This window comes from Arvicanthis niloticus, chromosome 1 (genome assembly GCF_011762505.2).
Source record: "Arvicanthis niloticus isolate mArvNil1 chromosome 1, mArvNil1.pat.X, whole genome shotgun sequence".
NCBI lineage: Eukaryota > Metazoa > Chordata > Mammalia > Rodentia > Muridae > Arvicanthis > Arvicanthis niloticus.
Genome location: NC_047658.1, coordinates 66,624,421 through 66,648,372, shown reverse-complemented (window position 1 = coordinate 66,648,372; position 23,952 = coordinate 66,624,421). Strand labels below are relative to the sequence as shown.

Below are 23,952 nucleotides of genomic sequence, written 5' to 3'. Positions count from 1 at the left end.
AGGAGAGAGAGAACCTGTAGAGACTATATTCAGTGGATAGGCACAGCCCCCAGGTTGAGGAATGTGGCTACCCATCCATCTCAGAAATTTTAACCCAGAATTGCTTTTGTCTAAAGGAAATAAAGGGACAAAGAAGAGCAGAGACTGAAGGAAAGGCCATCCAGAGACTGCCCCACCTGGGGATCCATCCCATCTGCAGACACCAAACCCAGACACTATTGCTGATGCCAAGAAGCTCTTGGTGACAGGAGCCTGATACAGCTGTCTCCTGAGAGGTTCTGCCAGAGCCTGACCAATAAGATACGGATGATTGCAGCCAACCACTGGAGCACAGGGAATCCCATTGGAGGAATTAGAGAAAGGACTGAAGGAGCTGTAGGGGTTTGGAACCCTATAGGAAGAACAACAATACCAACTAACTAGATCCTCTAGAGCTCCCAGGAACTAAATCATTAACCAAAGAATACACATGGAGGGACCCATGGCTCCAGCTGCATATGTAGCAGACGATAGTCTTATCTGGCATCAATGGAAGGGGAGGCCGTTGGTCCTATGAAGGCTGGATGCCCCAGTGTAGGGTAATGCTAGAGTGGTGAGATGAGAGTGGGTGGGTGGGGGAACACCCTCATAGAAGCAGGGGGATGGAGAGGGAATAGGGGATTTGTGGAGGGGAAACTGAGAAGGGGGATAACATTTGAAATGTAAATAAATAAAATAACCAATAAAAAATAAATCCTAGTATGATTAAGACACTAAGTTAATCATAGGGAAAGTCACATATTTCTTTCTTCAGTCACAGGAAGGAAAGGCAAGATGCTCCAAGAAAAACAAAAAGTGAACAAAGCACAAGGTATATGAATATAAAACTCAAGACCTACTTATTCTGTAAATGTGAATGTAAATGTTATAGACCAATATGATCTGTGACTTAGGATAGAAACTGATTTTCTCATTTTACTTGTTGGAGCCAGAATTCTCTATGCACAGTTATGGGTTGGACTTAATTTTAGGAACAAATGGAAATCTGCATAAGATAAATTTGACTAACAATTCTATAATACTCATATCATTCAGGAATACCAAACTTCCAGTGTCTTGGTGGCATGATAAAACTCACACTGCAGCCAGTAAATTATCCTCAACATTTATAAGCATTTCTCAGTTTATAATGTTAAGAGAAATAAACTGTCCAAAGATGTAACAATAGTAGGAAAGCTGCTGTGAGGGGATGGACAGTTCTGTGGAACACTTTCTGTTTATTGAGTATCAATCATGTGTTTGGTGCTGTGCTAGGCCATTTAGTCTAACAAATTTGATGAAGTAGTACTATTATGTCTAGCATAAATGGAGAAATAGGCTTAAAAGGCTTAAGGATCCATAAAATTTTACCCAGATGGAAAGTGGAAGATTTGGATTTACTGATGGATGTGGAGTTAGATCAGATAGCTTCAAAGATAATGCTAATATTTCCTCCACTGCCTAGACCTTCTCATTGCTGACAGCCTAGGACACAAGCAAGGTCATTTCTAGAGAGGAATGAATTATCTTCTCATATGCACAGTTTCTGTAGTCTTTTCCAAAGGAGTCTTGAAGAGTAGCAGGCAGGGTATACCTCAGTGTGTGGGACCAAGGAGAATTCTCTTGTTTGGCTCTAGCATCTGCTGGTATTTTGCTAACTCTTAACTTCTCCAAAATTACCCACCCACTGGTTTCCCAGAGTCAAAAAGCCAAAATATCTTGGCTGAATGGGTGATGGATCACAGATGACAGAGGTTTAAAAAAAAGTCTGTAATGTTTCTTTTTTAAAGGCCAAAACATATCACACACTTCTCATTCTTATTCTCTTTGCGTTCTGTCTTGTGAAACATTCCATTGTCTGTATTTTCATTCACTGCAGTGGAAAGAGGCAAATAGGTCATGCTGAAAGCTTAAATAAATTCACTGTTTTCCGATTTCAGACCAGCTGTAGTCTATCTCCCCTGAAGTTGAGCCAAAAATCAAGGAGAATATGGATGGAACTACAGACACTGTACCCCTTAAAGGAGAACTGTGGGAAGGGGGCTCTAAGGGAGACTAACACTGAAGACCAGAAGAAGACTGGGTTCTAGGATATCCTTTCTACTTATCCTTGTCTCCTTTAACGTTAGAATCCACAAATACTGGTTTTCAGTAAAACATGTTTCTCAACTTTTTAAAAAGGCACTTCATTTTTAACAAAATATAATTATCCTAAGCCTTCACATTTTCATATACTTTCTCTGTGAGAGCTGCTCTGTTGCCTGTTTATCCCTCAGCAGCTAAGCTTACTTTTTAAAATCTGTATTATAAAAAGAGGCAGCTTTTCATTGTCCCATTATAAATTATAATACCAAATGAAAATAATTTTAAAATACATACAAGCATCCACTGAATTCAGTCATAATCTGAGTGTTATTGAGAGTCAGGAGTAAAGCTCTTTAAAGCAAATTTTGGGTTGTTTCATTGCAATTACTGATTTAGCCTAAGCTACAATGTTTCTAAAGCTCTGTTGCTCCTCTTTCCCATGCACAAAGAATTCAACATGGGGTTCTATGCTTTTGTGCTCATTTGACTAAAGCTTCTTCCCTAGAATGTACTCTGCCAAACTGTTTCTGGTAAGCAACTTTGGAAAATGACAATTCCCTAGACATTTTTAACAAGACTGTGAGAGGAAGACACACAGGGGCCAAGGAACTGAAACATACCCCTTCAAGTCCTCTTCTGTCCTGAGGTGGTGAAGGGAGGGAGCTGCAGAGTAGTTGTTAGAGGAAGCAGACTTGCAGGATTTTGGCTGCAAACAATTGGGTACTGTACCCAGTGGTTGGCTGGACAGCTCAAGAACAGGTCAAGATTTTGCCTAAAGTAGGAGGAAACCAAACTCTGTTTCACTAGTTACAGTTTCTGCACTCTTACATTAACCCTAATGCCAGTGTTAGAAGGGTTCTTAGAGATCATTTTGCCAGTTTATGTCTTTCTATCTCTCCCTGCTTCCCTCTTCTCTGCCTCACACTCCCCCTTTCTATATACTAAAGTTTGCATAGACCCACAAACTCTAAGTTAAAGCTGGCCTACTCTGGCCAGAAGAGGACACAGACAAAAAAGGTTTGCCTGCCAAGCTGCCTCACTGTGGGGTGGTGGGCTGTGAGAGGCAGCTGGGTACCTGGTAGAGTGCAGGCTTTGAACCCTGGAGAACCTCAGAGACTGTAGGAGTTAGGCCTTGCTCCTGGGCCCCTGGCTCCTTTCACATAGCTATAGCCCCTCCTAAAGAGAGGTTTGTGGCCATCAGTCATGTATCATAGGTAGAGGGCATGACTAAAGGCCATGGAGCCTCAAGACAGATCTCCATACTAATGAGATACCTAAAGGCCAGAGGGTGTAGCCGATTAAGCATTCCTTCTTAGACCCTCCTCCTTGTAAAAGGTATTTAACCTCAGGCCTTCCCTGAGAACACAGGGTATAGTTTCATCCATTTTCCACCATGACAATAAATATCTTAAGACCATGGACTATCTTTCTTCTTTGGGGCCTGCCATGGGGAACCATGGAGAAGGTCTTTGTTCCAGCCACGGAGGCCACCAACTCAAGCAGGCAAGCTGACCCAGCCAAGCAAGTCACTATGACCAAGAGTCTCACCCCCGAGGGATGCAGCTAGAGCTTCTTCCCCTCCCCACTTTGGCTGCGGGTTGATCCAGCCTATACACCCCCATCTCTGCCTTTCTGAGGCCTCTCAGATGTGCCTGAGAGCCCAAGGGCCTGAGACAAGTTGGTTCCAGCCATCTTCTGGCCCAGGGATCCCCAACCCAAGAGCTCCAGCCCCTGAGGGAACCTAGACTGTGTTCCTTCACCCCTGGCTTGGAGTCCTACGGCTTCTCACAGCCCAACATCTGCCCAGCACTGGCATGGAGTGGACACAATCAAATTCCCATGCCTCTGGCTCTCTGTGCCGTGGCCCCAGCCCCTTGGGGTGGCAGATATGGGATCCACAATTCAACACAACAGGACACACGCTTGCCCGCACAAGATACAGCCCAACACTTCATCCCTTTAATCCTACCATTTGGGAGGCTGAGGCAGTTGGACCTCTGAGTTAGTGGCCAGCCTGGTCTACAAAACAAACTCCAGGCCAGCCAGGGTTCCAGAGTGATACTGTCTCATAATAAAACAACGAAGTCTGGATTTTGGTCTTGATTCTGTTGATTCCCAGCCTAGGCTCACAGTACCATAGAGTCTCTGGCTAAAACATAGATGGCCAGGTCTTAAGTGTTGTTCCATAAACATGTAGATGTGCTCAACTTTTTTTTATATATTCTCTTCTGATATCAGTAACTCCCAATGCTTCATTAGCCATTCTACCTAGAAGAGTCTTAACATTAGACCTTTAAAAAAATTTATCTCCCTACTTAGCAAAGAAAGAGTCTAAGGTATAGCAGGAGGAAGAAATGAAAAGGGATGCTGAGGCAGGGATCTAAAAGTCCAGCAGAGAATCCAAGTGCTTGGTCTGAAGATTCAGGACCAGATCTCTAGCTCTCAGAGGACCTCTCAGAGAAAAAAAATAACAGATCATAGTAGAAAATGACCATGGAATCAAAATATAAAAACTTGTACTTCATCAAGGACTTGGCCAAAAGGAAGTAAGTAAGAATACTTTTTAGAATTGGGGGACTTCAACACAGAGGGTTCAGCCTTAAGATTCACTTGATACTGATTCCTAGAGGCCGAGATCATGTTCTTAAATTCTTCCTTGCTCACCCTAGCTGAATGGCTTTATAAAATTCACTGTAAGGTGGAAAGGCAAAGCCCTGAAGAGGGTCACAGCATAATATGTCTGTGCTCTACTTGTCTAGCATGATAAAAGTAAGTCTGTTGCTGAATGCTGCAGACAGATGTCCCTGTTTTGGGCTCATTAACCAAGAAACCCAAAGCCATTGTCTTTCCTGATGTAGAATCTAGATTTAAGCTAGTCATTGTAGCATACGTCTATAAATGCACTACTTGGGAGGTAGCAGGAGGACCAGGAGATTGAGGGAAACCTCAGCTATATAGCAAGCTGGAGGACAGCCTGAGCCACATGAGATGCTTCAAAAAGCTAAAGCCAAAACCAAGAAAGGTTACAGTTTTGTTCTTTTTTTCCCAAGGGAGAGTAGCCTCTTTTTCTAGTTACAAGGGTTGAAACACAAGTAGTCTAAAGCAATTATGTAAATTCTATTCCCCATAGCTGGGACTGATTTAGAGAGGGACATGTCACCTAGTTACAGAAAAAAAAAATCCTCAAAACCAAACATAAGGTTTTTTCTGAAGGTCAGAAAGTACCAGGTTTTCCTAGCAAAATGCTTGAGCCATAAAACAACAAACACCTTGATACTGGTTACCTTTTAGTATATTAAACACGTGTCAATATCCTTATGATTTAAGTCCCTACTGGTCAGATTTTGTTAACAGAGTCTGAGTTTTCCTGACCTGTTGAAATGCTTAATGAATAAATTAAAACCATATATTGTATCCTGTGACCCACATAGGTATTATTTGGTATTCAAGTTTGAGAGGTCCACAAGCTTCAGATCAAGAGTCTTTGCTTCAAGCTGGACATGTTAGTACACACGTTTAATCCCAGTACTTGGGAGACAGAGGCAGGCAGGTCTCTGGGAGTTTTGAGGCCAACCCAGTCTACATCATAGTGAGTTCTAGGACAGCCAGGACTACATAGTGAAAGCTATATAGTCTCAAATACAGCAACAACAAAAAGATTCTTTACTTCAGACCAATGGTTCTTAGTACATGGTTCCTGGACCACCGTCATGAATATCACTTATGGGCTAGGTCTCTAGCCCTAAATTCTACCAACTGAATAAGAAACATGAGAAATAAGGCCTACATTTTAATAAAAATCAAGTCATCTAGCCAAACCAATTCATGCTAAAGTTTAAGGACTATTGATTTGAACTCAGCTTTATTCAACTAAACTTGCTGCAGTGGTTTTTATCTGAGATATCTAGTATAGTTATAACTAGGCACATATATGTACATACATAGCACTTGGAGTGTGGCCAGTACAACTGAGAAAGGAAAATTTTAATTTTATTTAGTTTTCATTTATTAAAATTTAAATAAGTATTCATGGCCTATGTATTACAGAGTGTAGGTCTGAATTAAAATAAGGAATCTTGCGAATCCAAACAGCACCTGAAACTAAAGTAGAAAAACACTGATATGTCACTGAATCTCTAGAGAGAAAGATAAAACACACTAAAGGTTCTCATTCCTGACATTTTATGACCTACCAGCCCAGGCTTAGCCTGAGTCTCTGCATTTCTAATATGTTCCTACGTGCCCTGGATGCTTCTAGCCTCAAGCTGGCACTATGAGAACTGAAGTAAGTGAAATTTGCTTGTGTTCTAGAGTCTGGGCCTTGATATTGCTGAAAGAATGACAGCTACTCTTCTAATGAGAGAAACATTATTTAGAAGGTCTGTTGTGTTCCAGAGACCATTAATAACTCCTCATAACCATCAGGTAGCAGGAGCCATGCTTTCAAAGAAGTTTACAGAAAGATTAAGTTATTTGCACTAGCTGCCCTATCTTTTTTATTTTGTGATTCTAATTATGTCTGTGGAGGTAGAGAGGTAGGGGTGTGTGTGTGTGTGTGTGTGTGTGTGTGTGTGTGTGTTGCTGAAAACTAAAATACTCAAGAGTGTGAAGAATACACTAGAAGAGAGTCAGGAAAGATAACTGAGCTGGTGATCTGGATCAGGGCTGTCCTCTTGAGTAGCAACACTGCAGAAGAAACAACTACCTATGCCAAAGACTAGGTCTGGCCAGCAACACAGCTTTCAAATATTAATGGAAAAGACAAAAATCAAGGACAAACACACAAGGGACTTTTCTGAAGGTCAAAAAGGCAATAATAAATGCCAAGCCCAGAAAAGCTTTTAAATCTGACCTTTTCCTCTGCTGAAGCCATTCGCCTTCCAGCATCTTCAATCTAATAGACTGAAGTGGGCTCTTAGGAGAGAACTAGGCTAGTCTTTTCCTTAATGCTGCCTTTCTCCACCACTACTCAAGCAGAAGCAGTATTACTGGTAATTACATCATTATACCGTAATGGAACACATGTGGTGCAAGTGAAATAGCCCAGCAGCTCTTTAGTTGAGGAGGGGAGAAAAGGACTTCCCATTCACTGTTTCATTTTTTGTTAACTCTCCAGGTTCTGGCTCATTTTCAAAAACAAAATGTCGATATGATATTTCACAACCACAAAATAAGAGACCACAAAGGTGGAGATTCATTGAAGAGCAGGAGTGAACTTAACGTTTTAGAGTAAGGGTAATTCTCTCCTGAAATAGGTAAAGCCTATGTCTAGCATAGTCTTTGCTGTGACTATGCGACAGTGTGGAAATAATTTGCAGCTCACAAGTTTCAGTTTCTTCATCCCTAAAGAACAGCAACGCTCCAGTACAGCTGATTCTAAAATGTCACTGGAATTGAGATTGGACCAAATGACCTCAGGAGCTCGATCCTCCTACTCTCAGCCCTATCCTTCTATTATGTAAAAAGACTCCAATAGGAAAGAGAGAGAGCGCGGAGAGAAATACAGAAGGTTAACTCCAGTTGGATTCTTGCCTCTGCACTACCCATACATTAGCATCAGATCATTGTCCACGACATCCTCGACATTTTCAAAGGACAGGTTCAGATCATACAAAACAATCACAAAAAGTCTCCTCCAACAGAGAGTAGTGAAACAAGTTTCCAATGCTTCTCTAGGGCTCTTTAGAAAATTGAAAGTAGGAGGGAGTTTGGCATAAATTTTATGTTAACAAAGCCAAATACAAAACAGTGCTGATTTTTAATGGTTTTAGAAATGTTTTCTTATATATAAGGGAAGATTACTTAACACAGCTCAAAGAATCAAAACATACACATCAACTGTTCCATACTTCAGAACCTCAGAATTGTCCCTTCTAGAGGAAAGAAAACCAATTTAATGAATAATAAATCAAACAACACAGACCTAAAAATTAAAATTTAAAATATTATTATGCTGATTTTCAATGATGTAAGATAACTGTAGAGAACAGAAATTGAATAAAAGCAGGTGAAAACAACCCAAAAGTCAATCAACAATGGATGGATAGCCATAAATTAAAGCAATGTGGTAGACATAGCATTGTTTCCCTTTCTCTCATATTATTCAAGCACCAAAAGAAATGAACTTCTAACACAAATTACAATACAACTGACTATGAAAATATGCTAAGTAAAATAAGCCATTTCACAAAAGGAGAAATACTGTATGACTTTACTAGTGCAGCAAACTTAAGAGTAATCAGATTTTGAGAGCCAGAGTGAAGACTGGGAACCAAGGTTTGAGGCCAATGGGGCAATAAGTGGCTACTATTCAGTGGGTACAGAGTTTCAGTTTGGCAAGATGAGAAACTCTGAAAGTGAATGCTAGCACTGTTTGGTCGATATAGGGAATGTTAATGCCACTGGAGTGTTCATGTAAAAATGTTCAAGATGGTATAAATTATGAATACTCTGCCATAGTAACAACACTTAAATGAAGGCAGAAATCATGAGAGGAGTGTAAGTGCTAAAACAATCTTTTGCACTGATGCTACATAAGAGACACTAATGACAACTATGATAACCATTTGGAGTTTGGGAAAGAAATGATGAAACCAAGATTCACTTGAAGTGACAGACTTACAAAGACTCCTTTATAAATCTGGAGTACCAAAGGATTATATCCTCAGGGTAAGGATAAGTCATAAATAAATTTGCAATGCTGATGACACCACAAGGAAACAAGCCTATCTTAAAGAATAAAGAAATGTCTTCCATGTCTCCCATAACTGTGACCCCAAACTGACTCTATTGCTCAGACTTTTTTTTTTTTTTTTTTTTTTTTTAGCAAATCCAACTGACCTTCAATAAAGATCCAGAATTATCAACAATCCAGTTTACTGAAAGAAACAACCCCCAATCTTTGGAGAATAAAAGTTAGCCTAGGCCTCAAATAATTTGGAATAGCCCCAAAGAACTATTTCTAAATAGGTCCACAACCCCCATGTCCTATTAACCTTTCTTTTCACCTATCTCTGGTGGGTGATGGGCTAGAAGGGAGGTTGGAGCATTTAAGAACCCTTATTAAAGTAGGTTTTGAAAAATCTAAGCCTATAGGTGTGTGTGTGTGTGTGTGTGCGCACGCGCACACACATGATTGCACACGTGTGTAAGATCTTAAGAAGAGGCACAGACAGACAGGAAAAACAGACAAAAATTCACAGAGAAAACACAGAGGAGGAGGAAACAGCAGAGACTATAATGATGCAACCACCAGCAGTTGAAGATGAGTCTTCCCTAGAGTCTTATGGGCACTTTGAGTTTGAAGAATAACCTTCTGCAAATGTAAAAGAATGAATACTCATTGTCTTAAGCCAAGAAATTTATTGACACCTGTTACAGCAACTGTGGGAAACATGTACAGAGATTAAATATATTATTTTATGCCATATATGAGTGTGTGTATATATATATATGTATATATATTACTCATTTTCTCTGTGGTGGTTTGAATGATACATGCTGCTCATACTCTCAAACATATGAATACTTGGTCCCCAAATGATTGAACTATTTACTATTTGTGAGGTAGAAGTATGGCCTTGTTTGAGAAAATATGTCATTGCAGGTAGGTTTTGAGTTTTTAAAGACTCCTGACATTTTGAGCTAGCTCTCTCTGCTTTGTGCTATTGGTTCAAGATGTTAGCCCTCAGCTTCTTCAGTTGCCATGCCTGCACCCTGCTGCCACATTATGGACTCTAGCCCTCTGGAACTGTAACCACAAATAAACTCTTCTTCCTATATCTTACCTCAATCATGGTGTTTTATCACCACAAAAGAAAATAACTAATATACTCCCTAAAAAAATTCATTAATTTTATACATATTAAAATTAGAAGGCATTTTTAAAGTTCATATAAAAATAAATAAGAACATTGGTAAAGAAAGACCACTGCAACCAAATGATAAGAATACACTATGAAGTCTTATTAATAAAAACAAAGTAGATTCCCATATATATAAATCAACCAATGGGATTTAATTTTTAATAACTCTAACAATGATTAATAATACATCAAATATTTAGATTATGATAGTGGTAGAATTTCAAATCCATGGGTAAAAGATTTGAAGTGGTATTTAAATTTGAATGTATTGAAAACTAGGAGAGACCAGGCAGACCTAGGAATGCTGGCTCCTATCTATGATTTGGGATCCAAGGTAGCAGGACTGAGAGCTCTAGGCCTCATGGGTAACACAGGAGCAAAGAGGGAGAAAGGAAGGAAGGGAGCAAAAAGGAGTAAGGGAAGGAAAGAGACATACAGAATACAGTATGGCACATTTCTTTTATAAGCATTAACTGGGAATATATATATATGAATGATATCCAGAGCTATTAAAAGGCTCATTATAATGATTATAAAAATTTAAAAATCTTGCCCTCGCCCAATCCCTGTGGCTGGAGCAGACACCTAGCTGGTCTGCTCCTGTCTGGAAACCGTATCCCGAGACAGTGAGTGCAGGTAGCACTAGAGCTAACCAGATGGCAAAAGGCAAGCGCAAGAACGTAAACAATAGAAACCAAAGTTACTTGGCATCACCAGAACCCAGTTCTGTTGGGAGCCGACTTTTAACAAAAAGCGGCTATCAGCTTTGCAGCCATCTTGAGCCATATACCCTGACATGAGACTTAGATTACAATAGCCTACAACAGCTGAGCACACTCCAATAATCTTGGTTTAGATACCTTGAGATTAAAGGTTCGTGAGATTAAAGGTGTGTGACTTAAGAGTATGACTTAGAAGTATAGAGATCAGAGTTAGAGACAAGACCTAAGGACTTGATTAAAGGTGTAACTTAGAGGCGAGGCTTAGAAGTGAGACATATAAAAGGCAGAGACAGAACAGATCAGAATCAGACTGAGATCAGAGAATCAGACACATCAGACATTAGGTAGAAGACACTTGGCTCCAGACAGAATCAGACACAGCAGACAGAGGAGACAGAGAAGGAGACACTTAGAGGAAGAGAGACTGAAGAATAAACGAGATTGAATCAATCACACCCTGTCTGGTCTCCATTCTTCGAGTCTGCCCTCACCCTCGCTCTTGCTGAACCCCAACCCGCAGACCGGAGCGGCAGCTTGGGCCGGGATACAGTGGCTGCCCAAACGTGGGTCGGCCCGGGCCTCAACATTTTGCCTGGGCTGCGACGTTTTTTGGCCACCCCAACGTGGAGCTAGTGTGGACCCCAACACAGTTCTCCCACCATAGCAAGTCCTGAATACCACATCACACTGGAAAAAGCAGGATTCAGAATTAAAATCACTTCTCATGATGATGATAGAGGACTTTAAAAAGGACATAAATAACACTCTCAAAGAATTTGAGGAGAACACAGGTAAACAGGTAGAAGCCCTTAAAGAATGCAAGAAAACACAACAGGTGAAGGAATTAAAATTGTCCAGGATCTAAAAATGGAAGTAGAAACAATAAAGAAATCTCAAAGGGAGACTACCCTGGAGATAGAAAACCTAGGAAAAAGATCAGGAGTCATAGACGCAAGCATCACCAACAGAATACAAGAGATAGAAGAGAGAATCTCATGCACAGAAGATACCATGGAAAACATTGACATAACTGTCAAAGAAAATGCGAAATGCAAAAAGCTCCTCACCTAAAACATCCATGAAATCCAGGACATAATGAGAAGACCAAATCTAAGGATAATAGGTATAGATGAGGGTGAAGACTCCCAACTTAAAGGGCCAGTAAATATCTTCAACAAAATTATAGAGGAAAACTTTCCTAACCTACAGATTGGCAGGATTAACTTAGTAAAAATGGCCATCTTGCCAAAAGCAATCTACAGATTGAATGCAATCCCCATCAAAATTCCAAATCAATTCTTCATAGAGATAGAAAGGGCAATTTGCAAATTCATTTGGAATAACAAGAAACCCAGGATAGCGAGAACCATTCTCAACAATAAAAGAACTTCTGGGGAAATCACCATCCCTGACCTCAGACTGTACTACAGAGCAGTAGTAATAAAAACTGCATGGTATTGGTACAGAGACAGGTAGGAAGATCAATGGAATATAATTAAAGATCCAGAAATGAACCCACACACCTATGGTCACTTGATCTTTGACAAAAGAGGTAAAACCATCCAGTGGAAAAAGGACAGTATTTTCAACAAATGGTGTTGGCTCAACTGGAGGTCAGCATGTAGAAGAATGTAAATTTTTCCATTCTTATCCCCTTGTACAAAGCTCAAGTCCAAGTGGATAAAGGACCTTCACATAAAAACCAGATACACTGAAACTAATAGAAGAGAAGGTGGGGAAGACCCTTGAATACCTAGGCCCAGGGGAAAAGTTCCTGAACAGAACACCAATGGCTTATGCTCTAAGATCGAGAATTGACAAATGGATTTGTCATAAAATTGCAAAGCTTCTGTAAGGCAAAGGACACTGTCAATAAGACAAAACAGCAACCAACAGATTGGGAAAAAATCATTACCAATCCTACATCTGATAGAGGGCTAATATCCAATATATACAAAGAACTCAAGAAATTAGACTCCAGACAACCAAATAACCCCATTAAAAATGGGGTACAGAGCTAAACAGAATTCTCAACTGAGGAAACTCAAATGGCTGAGAAGCACCTTAAGAAATGTTCAACATCCTTAGTCATCAGGGAAATGCAAATCAAAACAATAATGAGATACCACCTCACACCAGTCAGAATGGCTAAGATAAAAAATTCAAGTGATGGTAGATACTATTGAGGATGTGGAGAAAGAGGAACACTCCTCCATTGTTGGGATTGCAAGCTGGTACAACTACTCTGGAAATCAGTCTGGCGTTTCTTCAGAAAACATAGCACTACCTGAGGACCCAGCTATACCACTCCTGGGCATATACCCAGAAAATTCTCCAACATATAACAAGGACATATGCTCCACTATGTTCATAGCAGCCTTATTTATAATAGCCAGAAGCTGGAAAGAACCCAGATGCCCTTCAACAGAGGAATGGATACAAAAAATGTGGTACATTTACACAATGGAGTATAACTCAGCTATTAAGAATAATGAATTCGAGAAATTCTTAGGTAAATGGATGGAACTAGAAATTATCATCCTGAATGAGGTAACCCAATCACAAAAGAACATACATGGTATTTACTCACTGATAAGCAGATATTAGCCCAAAAGCTTGAAATAGCCAAGATTCAACTAACAGACCACATGAAGCTCATGAAGAAGGAAGACCAAGTGTGGATGCCTCAGTCCTACTTAGAAGGAGTAACAAAATTTGCTCAAGGGAGCAAATATAAAGACAAAGTATGGAACAGAAACTCAAGGAGGGGCTGTCTGGAGACCATTCTACCTTGGTATCCATCCCATGTGCAGTCAACAAAGATAGACGCTAATATGGATGTCAGAAAGTGCATGCTGACAGGAACCTGATATAGCTATCTCCTCAGAGGTCTACCAGAGTCTGACATATCCAGAGACAGATGCTCACAGCTAACCATTGATCTGATCAAGGGTTCTCAATAGAGAAGTTAGAAGACTGAAGGAGCTGAAAAGGTTGGTGGCCCCAAGAGGAGAGCAACAATACCAACCAACCAGACCTCACCAGGATCTAAACCACCAGCCTGGGAGAACATAGGGAGGGACCCATGACTCCAGCTGTATATGTAGGGGAGAATGGCCTTGTCGGGCATAAGTGGGAGAGGAGATCCTTGGACCCATGAAGGCTGAACACCGAGCAGGAAGGAATTTGAGGGTGGGGAGGTGGGAGTGGGAGGTAGGTGGGGGCACACCCTCATAGAAGCAGGAGGAGGGGGTATGGGTAAGGGGTTCCTGGGTGCTGGGGGGAATGGGGTAAGGGGATAAAATCTTAAATGTAAATATCCAATAAAAAAATAATTACAAAAAATTTTTACAAATCTTGTATGATGCTACATTTGTACACACAAATACACACAATATGCAAATCCCTATAGATAAACAAATTATAAACTGTGCTTAAGAAAAAAATCACACAATATTTCATAATTCTTGTTATAAAATATTTATCTTATATAAAAAATACCTATTATCAATGAGACCAGGAAACCCATAAAAATGAAATCTTTGAAACAGGCTTTCAAACCATAACAAATATGTATAATAAAACATCTAGGGAAACTAATAAAGCACATAAAACACAATGTCCAAATTAGTAAAGGAACAAGGACAAAGTGAGAAAGGAAAAATATTCAGTCCAAAGATTAAAAGAGGAAATAGAAAATTTAGTACAATAGAAGGTATAACATTAGATGGTTCAGGTAAGTCTAAATAGTTTCATAATCATAACAAATATAAACCAGGCTCACGAGAAGAGAGTCAATTGCCTTAATATTTTAACCACAAAAGATGAATTCAAATTTGTGAATCCACAAATTCAAAGAGAGCCTCAAACTAAATAAAAACACTACTTTGTAACTAGCAAACTGTTTTCAAAAGGTACTGCTAAATTTAACAATCCAGGAATGTTGAAAGCCAATAAATGAAAAAAAAAGTTAATGTGATATATTTCTCTAGAGAAATACTGTTATATCTGTGTGACTAGTCAGCAAAAAAAGACGTTAATGCTAAAAGGTAAAGAGATTTACTTTCGTAGACAGAAGGTTCAAAGTCCAGGCAGATATATTATTCTAAAAGAAAGTGTACTTAAAAAGCACAGCCACAGAATATATTATAGCAATAACTGCTGTCTCTGCAAGTAAAAACCAACAACATTACTGTTAAGGGAGATATTAAGAAACCTCTTGCTACTTCTTATAAAGAGTGCCCTCCAATTAACCTTTTGTAGAACTGCTTGGTCATTATTTCAGAAAAAGATGGGTGCCAATATTCCTGAGAAAATTAATTGAGATGGACAGACATGCTTCCTGTCTGGTTCTGATGACTAATAGTCAAAAACAGAAAAGGGAACTTACATATTAGCTGCACAAACAACCAGGAAGCTACACATGAACACGATGTTTGTGTCAGCAATCCTGTGAGCTCATGATTCCACCTCTTAATGTTCTCAGAAGATGACAGTGCTTTCCTAAACATCAGTACTCATCCCCATAACAGCCACAATCCCAGCATACAGTAAGTGTTCATTAAGTGTTTAATTGACTAATCCATTATATATTTTTCTTAAAGATATTCATGCTAAAATTTCTGAAGCACTTATCTTGTACTAGATATAAAGTACTGAAAATATACAGATGAATAAAGGTGTTTGCCTTCCAGAAGCTTATAATCTAGAAGTAAAACAGAAATTTTTTAAGTAGAAAAAAAAGTAACCGCCCCCCCCCCCAAGAACAAAAAGCCAAAAAAAAAACAGGTAACACAAACTATTAACAGAGGAGAAGGTAAAGTTAGGCAGAATAATTATACCTTGAATGAGATACTATACTTTTCCTTCCCAGGATTTTGGCCATCTACTGCAGTTTCTTAAAGATGGCAGACATGCAGGTTCATAAGTGATAACTTTCTTTCTATCTCCTTTCTAAGCATGCTTTCCCTAACACTCTGGGCTTTATTCTTCCTCTAAAACCACTCCCCACCATGTGGCTCTCTGGCACCACAGGAATGATCTCCATGAGGATCAATGCTAGCAGGATAGGTTTTTCTCCTTCTCTCCTCCAGATAGCTGCTAGTTAGTTACTGGCTCACAATTTATCTGTACTGGGATATTTCTTTTAAACTCTAATAAAATTGTCTTCTTTGAATAATCATTGGCTTTGCTTGACTCCCAAGCTTTTCCTGCCTTTTAATTCTTTAATCAACAGAGAAAAGGAACCCATTCCTGCATCCCTAGATGGCATCAAAAGGATGGTAGCAACTTATTTCATTAACTTCAGTATTCATTAATAGCTCTCAAGCACCATTGTGTAAAATGTTTATTGAATAATCACCACAATCAGCTAGATTTCAGTTTAAGTCTTTTAGTAAATTTACTTATTTTTTGTATATGAATACCTAAATGTGTATCTGTGCATCATGTGTATGTCTAATGCCCAGGAAGACCAGGAAAAGGCATCAGATCCTCTGGGACTGGAGTAACAGATGTTCTGAGCTGCCATGTGGGTGCTAGGAATCAAACCTGGGTCCTCTGCAAGAACAGCCAGTGCTCTGAACCAGTGAGCCATCTCTCTAACCCCTCTAGGTCCTTTCTTCATTCACAAAAAAAAAACCCCACACACATACACTGGACAAACATAATAGTTTGAACAAACATTCTGCTGAACTTTATTGAGCTCATGGATTGGCAGGACTAACAATAAAAATGGTCCATCCTACCAGGAACTCTACAGATTCAATGTAATCCCCATCAAAATTCCAACACAATTCTTCAAAGACATGGAAAAAGCAATTTTCAAATTCATCTGGAAAGGTGAAAAACCCAGAATAGTGAAAACAATTCTTAACAATAAAAGAACAGCTAGGGGAATCACCATTCCTGACCTCAAGCTTTACTCCAGAGCAATAGTGATAAAAACTGCATGGGACTGGTACAGAGACAGACAGACTGATCAATGGAATAGAATTGGAAGACTCAGAAATAAACACACACACTTGATCTTTGACAAAGAAGCCAAAAATATACAATGGAAAAAAGAATGCATCTTCAATAAGTGGTGTTGATCTAACTGGCTGTTTGTATGTAGAAAAATGAAAATAGAACCATGTTTGTCAACTTTCACAAAGCTCAAGTCCAAGTGGATCAAGGACCTCAACATAAAACCAGATGCACTCAATTTAACAGAAGAGAAAGTGAGAAAGAGCCTTGAACTCATTGGCACAAAGGGAAATTTCCTAAACAAAACTCTAATGGCTCACACTCTAAGATCAAGAATTGATAAATGGGACCTCATGAAATTGGAAAGCTTCTATATGGCAAAGGACATAGTCAATAAGACAAACCAGCAACCTATGGATTGGGAAAAAAATCTTCATTAACCCCACATTCAATAGAGGGCTAATATCCAAAATATATAAAGAACTAAAGAAGCTAACCAAAAATCCAAACAACCCAATTGGGTATAAATGGGGTATAGAACTAAACCAAGAAATCACAACAGAGGAATCTCGAATAGCTAAGAAGCACCTAAAGAAATGTCCTTAGTGACCAGAGAAATGCAAATCAAAACAACCCTGAGATTTCATGTTACACCAATCAGAATGGCTAAGATCAAAACCTCAGGTGACAACACATATTGGTGAGGATGTGGAGAAAAAAAAATATTCCTCCATTGCTGGTGGGATTGCAAACTGGTACAACCACTCTGGAAATCAATCTGGAAGTTTCTCAGAAAATTGAAAATAGATCTACCTGAAGACCCAGCAATACCACTCTTGGGAATATACCCAAAAGATGCCCCACCATGCCACAGGGACATGTATTCCACTATGTTCATAGCAGCCTTGTTTGTGATAGCCAGAAGCTGGAAACAACCCAGATGTCCCACTACAGAATGGATACAGAAAATGTGGTTCATTTACACACTGGAATACTACTCGGCTATTAAAAATGAGGACATCATGAGTTTTACAGGCAAATGGATGGAACTAGAAAATATCACCTGAGTGAGGTAACTCAGACCCAAAAGGACATGCTGGTATGTACTCACTAATAAGTGGATATTAGCCACACACACACACACACACACACACACACACAAGTACAGAATACCCAAGATACAGTCCACAGAACTCAACAAGGTCAACAAGCTGAAGGGCCCAAGTGAGGATGCCTCAGTTCCACTTGAGAAGAGGGGAGGGAGGGACCTGGAAAGAAAACGGAGGGTGGGGGAGGGGAGAGGGGATCTGGTATTGGGTGGGGGAAAAACCTGAAGCCCCAAGGGCCAGCAGAAAGAATGGAAACAGGTAACCTTGGGAGACAGGAGGTTGGGAGCACCCTCCAGAATGTACCAGAGACCTAGGAGGTGAGAGACTCTCAGGACTCAGTGGGAGGGACCCTAGATGAAATGCCCTACAGTGGGGAGAGGGAACTTGTAGAGCCCACCTCCAGCAGAAAGAGGACATTGAGTGAGGGATAGGGTTGTTATCCCAGAGTCAAAACTTTGACCCATAATTGATCCTGTCTGAAAGAACCCCAGGGATGGAAATGGAAAAGAGCCTGAGGAAAAGAAGGTATAGTGATAGGCCCAAAGTAGGATGAAGCTCAGTGGGAGGCCCCAAGGCCTGACACTACTACTGAGGCTATGGAGCATTCACAAAAAGGGACCTATCATGACTACCCTCCGGAAGACAAACAGCTCAAAGAATCAGATGCAGATATTTGCACCAAACCAATGGATAGAAGCTGTCGACCCCTGTGGTTGAATTAGGGAAAAGCTGGAAGAAGCTGAGGAGGAGGGTGACCCTGAGGAAGGACCAGCATAAACCAGCTGATATTGTGCCCTCAACACATATACAGCAGAGGACTGCCAGGCCTGGGTTCAGTCAGAGAAGATGCACCTAACCCTCAAGAGACTGGAGACCCCAGAGAGTTTAGAAGTCTGGTGGGGTGGGGAGGAGGTGGGGACATCCTCATGGAGACAAGGGGATGGGGAGGAGGTATGGAATGTAGAACAGTTGGAGGATAGACTGGGAGGGGAATAAAATCTGGAGTGTAAAAAAATAAAGAAAAAAAAGACCACACACATACCCTGGACAAACATAGTTAAACAAACAGTTTGCTGAACTTTATTGAGCTCTCTATAGCTTTTAAAAGCATAACAGATTTTATCAAAAATTCCCAAAAAAATTTTCCTTAGATGCATATTTATAACCAAGCTAATTAATAAATCTTATGATTTACTGGGTACAAAGTGTGATTTGTACACAGGAATGTTGGGGAGAGCTTACCAGGTGATAGTGCCTGGATGATGTGAGGCCCCTTCCCCTCTTAACAAACAAACAAACAAACAAACAAAAAACATTTATTTATGAAGTGGGACCTAGGAAAGGCCTAGACACAGACATGAAAGGACCAAAATCTGAATTGTACAGATGGCCTTTACTTGTAGCCAGTGAGCCAGAGCCAGAGCCAGAGCCAGAGCCAGAGCCAGAGCCAGAGCCAGAGCCAGAGCCAGAGCCAGAGCCAGAGCCAGAGCCAGAGCCAGAGCCAGAGCCAGAGCCAGAGCCAGAGCCAGAGCCAGAGCCAGAGCCAGAGCCAGAGCCAGAGCCAGAGCCAGAGCCAGAGCCAGAGCCAGAGCGACTAGAAGCCAGCTCATCTGATTCTCAGCCATCTCAGGAGGTTCCCACCATGAAAGAAATGAAGTCTTTCTATCAGTGTTCCTTCTTTTGTACTGACCTTTATTTTAAATCAAAAATTTCCCCAAGGGACCTTGGCATACTGAATGCCAATTAGAAATCATCCACCTGCTCTGGGATTTAGAGGGCAGTGCTAATTCAGTGCCCTCCTAGCTAACAAAGCCACTGGCATTCCTGGTATGCAGGGGCTGGTCCCTGCCTGATTTTTTCTTCTTCTTCTTCTTCTTCTTCTTTTTTTTTTTTTTTTTTTTTTTTTTTTTTTTTTTAAGTCTAGAGCAATTAAAGGGCTCCTGTCCAAGGCCCTAAGGAGGAAGTGGAGAGAGGAGGAGTACTAGTTGGTCCAAAAGAAATGAAAGTGTAGCTACAGATTGATTGTTTTTGCAGAGCCGGGTGGGAACAAGGAAATTCTGGAGGTAGGAATGGAATCAGGGTAAGGCAAACAAACTAAAGATTACTTACAATCCTCACTCCTCTAAGGAATGCTATTGTCCTCCTTATTGAAGGGATGAGGACTTGGACAGCAAAAGAGAAAAACCACATCCAAAAATAATTCATAAAAAAAACCATTTCCCTTTCTCTTCTTGCTTTCATGTATGAGTCCAAATTGCCCAGCCAAAATAACAAGCCTTCTGCAATCCGATTGCTCTCGATATATAGCATTATTCTGTGGAAATTCAGTCTGGATATTTAATCATTTACACTTTCTCTATTCTTTAACTTTATTATTGCAGCTTGAGTTGACTTCAAGATCAAATGAACAATAAATAACTATACAAATGTTGTGTAAGTAACAACGTGATGTAGAGCCAGCCTTATTTAACACAACTCCAAACACAAGCTCAATTAAATTCATTTGCTGAATTTCTAGAAGAGTGCATATAAAAACTTGGCATAAAATATAAATATTAGCTTTTAGACACACAAAAAGCAAACCCTATATAATTCTATCTAATGTGACAATCATAGCCTCATTTGGGAGATAAGATGGTAATATAATATAATGAGCACGGAAGTAGAATGTGCACAAAATTTAAGAGGAGTTGCTAATCTACTCTGCTACTGAAGAGCAAGGGTAGGGATTGCTAATAACCTTCTATAGCCCTGATGGTGAACAAATATAAATGGAGTATATACACAACGAAATTACGCTTGAGGAAACAACTAAATGAACTGTCTCATGATCTTCCACCACCAACTTACACATTTTTATTTCCCTGCCTTCACTTACAAAATTTTAAGGTTTATTTTATGTATATGAGTATTTTGCCTACATGACTCATGCCCATGGAGGTCAGAAGAGGGCATCCATGGAGGCCAGAAGAGGGAAGTTGGATCCCATGAAACTGGAATTACAGATGGTTGTGAGCTGCCTCGTGGGTGCTGGGAATAGAACCCATGTCTTCTGGAAGACTAGCAAGTGCTCTTAACAGTCAAGCCTTCTCTCTAACACTGACTTTTAAGTTTTTCTCATGAGAAATCATTTTAAAAAGATTTCAGCATCTCTTATGTGTAAGATATTCTTAATCATACAAAATATTACAAAGGAGACCTTGAGGGATAGGAAGATTGCTTATGTGCAAAGTGCTTGTTGCACAGGCATAAGGATCTGAGTTTGGACCCTTAACATCCACATAAAGGCTAGGTGCATTTCTGTAACCTCAGCACTAGGAGGCACAGACAAGTGGATTCCAATTTGGTGGTGTTATGTGGTGTTTGATGGCCAGCCAGTATAGTGAAAAGGGCAAGGTACAGGTGCAGAGAGAGACCCTGGCTTAAAATATGTGAGAAATGCCATCCCTGACAATGACCATTACTTCTATATATACACTTTTCCCCAACCACCACTACCTACAACTACTTAATACATTGTGTATGAACATATTCCGGTCTTGAGAAAAAACACTGAACAAAATAGATTAAAAGTCTTTCTTTAAGGGATACACATACACACACATGAGAGAGAGAGAGAGAGGAGAGAGAGAGGAGAGAGAGAGAAGAGAGAGGGAGGTTGATCAGGGTTAAAGAGAGAAGTCAAACAAACAAGAAAAGTTATAGCCAAAATAGACAGCTGCTACCTAATTCTAGCTAACTGTTCCTATGCAAAATTTTGTCTAGTGTTCTCAGATCTGATTAAAACTTTAAAGAAATCTGCAGGCCAAGAAAAAAATACTTCTTGGAATTCTGGCTAAAGATGTTTATTTATGACATGTCAGGATACGTTTCAGTCCATTTGTTTATTCACTACCAAGATAAGTCCTTGGTAAACACAGTGCTGTAAACTAAGTACTCCTAGACTCAAGGAGGCACCACTTCTAGCAGAGGTAGACTGGATAAGCATCAAGCAGTCAAGGGCATTCAGTCTGAGTCTCCTTCCTACAAAACATATCTTAGAGCATTTCCAGTTCTTTTTTTGTTTGTTTGTTTGATTTTTTTTTGGTAGCCCAGGCTGGCCTCGAACTCAGAGATCTGCCTGCCTCTGCCTCCCAAGTGCTGGGATTAAAGATGTGCACCACCACCACCCAGCTGCATTTCCAGTTCTTAATTCCTTATTAATTTTTCGGTTCTCATTGTTCTCATAGCTCACCAAGAAGCTACTTATTACTTAGGAATTTTCTTGCTAAGGATGGCAAAACCACTTTGCTCAACCAGAAAGTCTATAAACAGCAATACTACCACTGTTCTACAGGCCAGTACTATTTGTTAATATGATTAATTAACATCTGCTCTGTAATAGGTTTGCTATGTGGAAAATTTCTGAGGAAGGTTCTGTCACTTCAAGTTTTTAGTGAAAAAACATTTTCTAAATTATTTTGAGCAAAAAAGAATTTCCTATAACTAAGCCATTTCTGCCTCAAAGCCACTGATGGCTTTGAGATGCAAGCAAATTTCACAAATTGTTATACAGTGGGAGTAAGGATATTGTAACAAAATTTGAAACAAAGTATACTCTAAAAAGCAAGAATTTCACTAACTAGTATATAACAAGAGAAGAAGAAATGGACTCTAATGAAAAGGTGGGTTTTCAGTAAACAATAACTATATCATCACTATAACTGTACAGCATAATTCAAAGTTCAAGAACAGGGGACAAAAATAAATTGTATAGGTTTAAATCTCCAAACTTGGATGCTGAAAAAACATTTTTCAATTCAGCTAAATCACAATGTCAGGAAAATTCCTCATCCCTTGAGGTCTCTAGATGAATCTGTTAAGTCACCAGAATTGGCTGAATTAGAGAAACTCAGTCAGGCTCTTCCCAAACTAAGGTTTTGAGGCCTTTCAACTGGGTTAGATGTTGTTTATGGACTGAATGATAAACATTTGAGCCACGACTCAGGGTAGCAAACTCTAAATTTATAATATAATGGGTGATGATGTATGCCTGTAATGCCAGAACTTGGGAGGTGGAGGCAAAGAAGATCAGGAGTTCAAGGTTATCTTCAGCTCACCAATGAATTCAAGATCATGACCAACCTAGACTACATGATAGATTCTGCTAAAAAAAACAAAAACAAACAAACAAACAAACAAAAAACACCAAAAAACCTAAGTAAAGGAATCCAGTTAAGATCATTCTCAAGGACATATCAAGTTCTAGGCCATGTTGGTAATTACATAAGACTCTGTTTTGAAAACAAAATGATACTCAAAACACAATAGAATAGCTCAAAATGTACCTCTGACCAGCTATGTGGCCTATGGCTTCTTTTGGTTATTAAACTGTAGGATGTGAAACTTGCATCTCTGTTGTATTTTCTGTTTCTATTCTACTTTGATAGAGGAGTTATGTCAGGGCAGATCATTTTGAGTTTTGTGTTGGTCCAGAGCTTTCCTCTGCCAAACAGTTGTATTTGACATATGCTAATATTTATATAAAAACTTTCAAAGCAAGATACATACCATATTTTTATCTAATTGCAGAAACACAAAGGCATTTATAAGGACTCACTTAAGCATTAAAAACTAATACAAAGAAAACATTGTAAATGCTTATTGTTATGATTTAGACCCAGTTCAAAGTTTACACATTGGGAAACTTAATACCCAAATTTGTATGTTGATAGTTTTTGAAAATAAGATTTTTATTTTATTTTTGGAGGCAATTATGGTTAAGAAATAAGGATGGGACTCCCACAATGAGATTAGTGGCTGTTTTATAAGAGACACTCCCCGACCACTGTTGATGCCTCTCACCATGAACTGATATAATAAGGCTTTCATCAGATGAAGCTACCTTGGATGTCCTAGTCTCCAGAACTATAACAAATAAATTTATTTTCTTCAAGAGTTACACAGTTTATGGTGCTATGTTAAAGTACATTAAATTACACCAAAACATTTATCAACTCAATACAAATTAAATCAAATTATTCACACAGTATAAAGGTACTGAAAAAACTTAAAAGTCCCATGAATGCTGGTGGTAATGTTGTTGGTAAATTGTTATGTTTAGATGATAAAATATGTAACAAGGGGCTAGAGAGATGGCTCATTGGTTAAGAATTCTTGTTTGGGGTGGAGGTGGGGTAATCAAAG

General features: G+C 39.5%; 1 protein-coding gene across 2 annotated transcripts in view; it reads right to left on the bottom strand.

Moving 5' to 3' along the window:
- Positions 1-23,952, bottom strand: part of Gab2 (GRB2 associated binding protein 2) — a 185,934-nt gene that overhangs the window by 127,046 nt on the left and 34,936 nt on the right. Inside the window, exon 1 of one of the 2 annotated variants that reach the window (XM_076938143.1) lies at positions 2,724-2,875. The exons of the other annotated variant lie outside the window; for it this stretch is intronic. The gene's annotated coding sequence lies outside the window, so the exon portion shown is untranslated. Of the gene's footprint in view, positions 1-2,723; positions 2,876-23,952 lie in introns of those variants that run through there. 2 annotated transcript variants of the gene reach the window in all.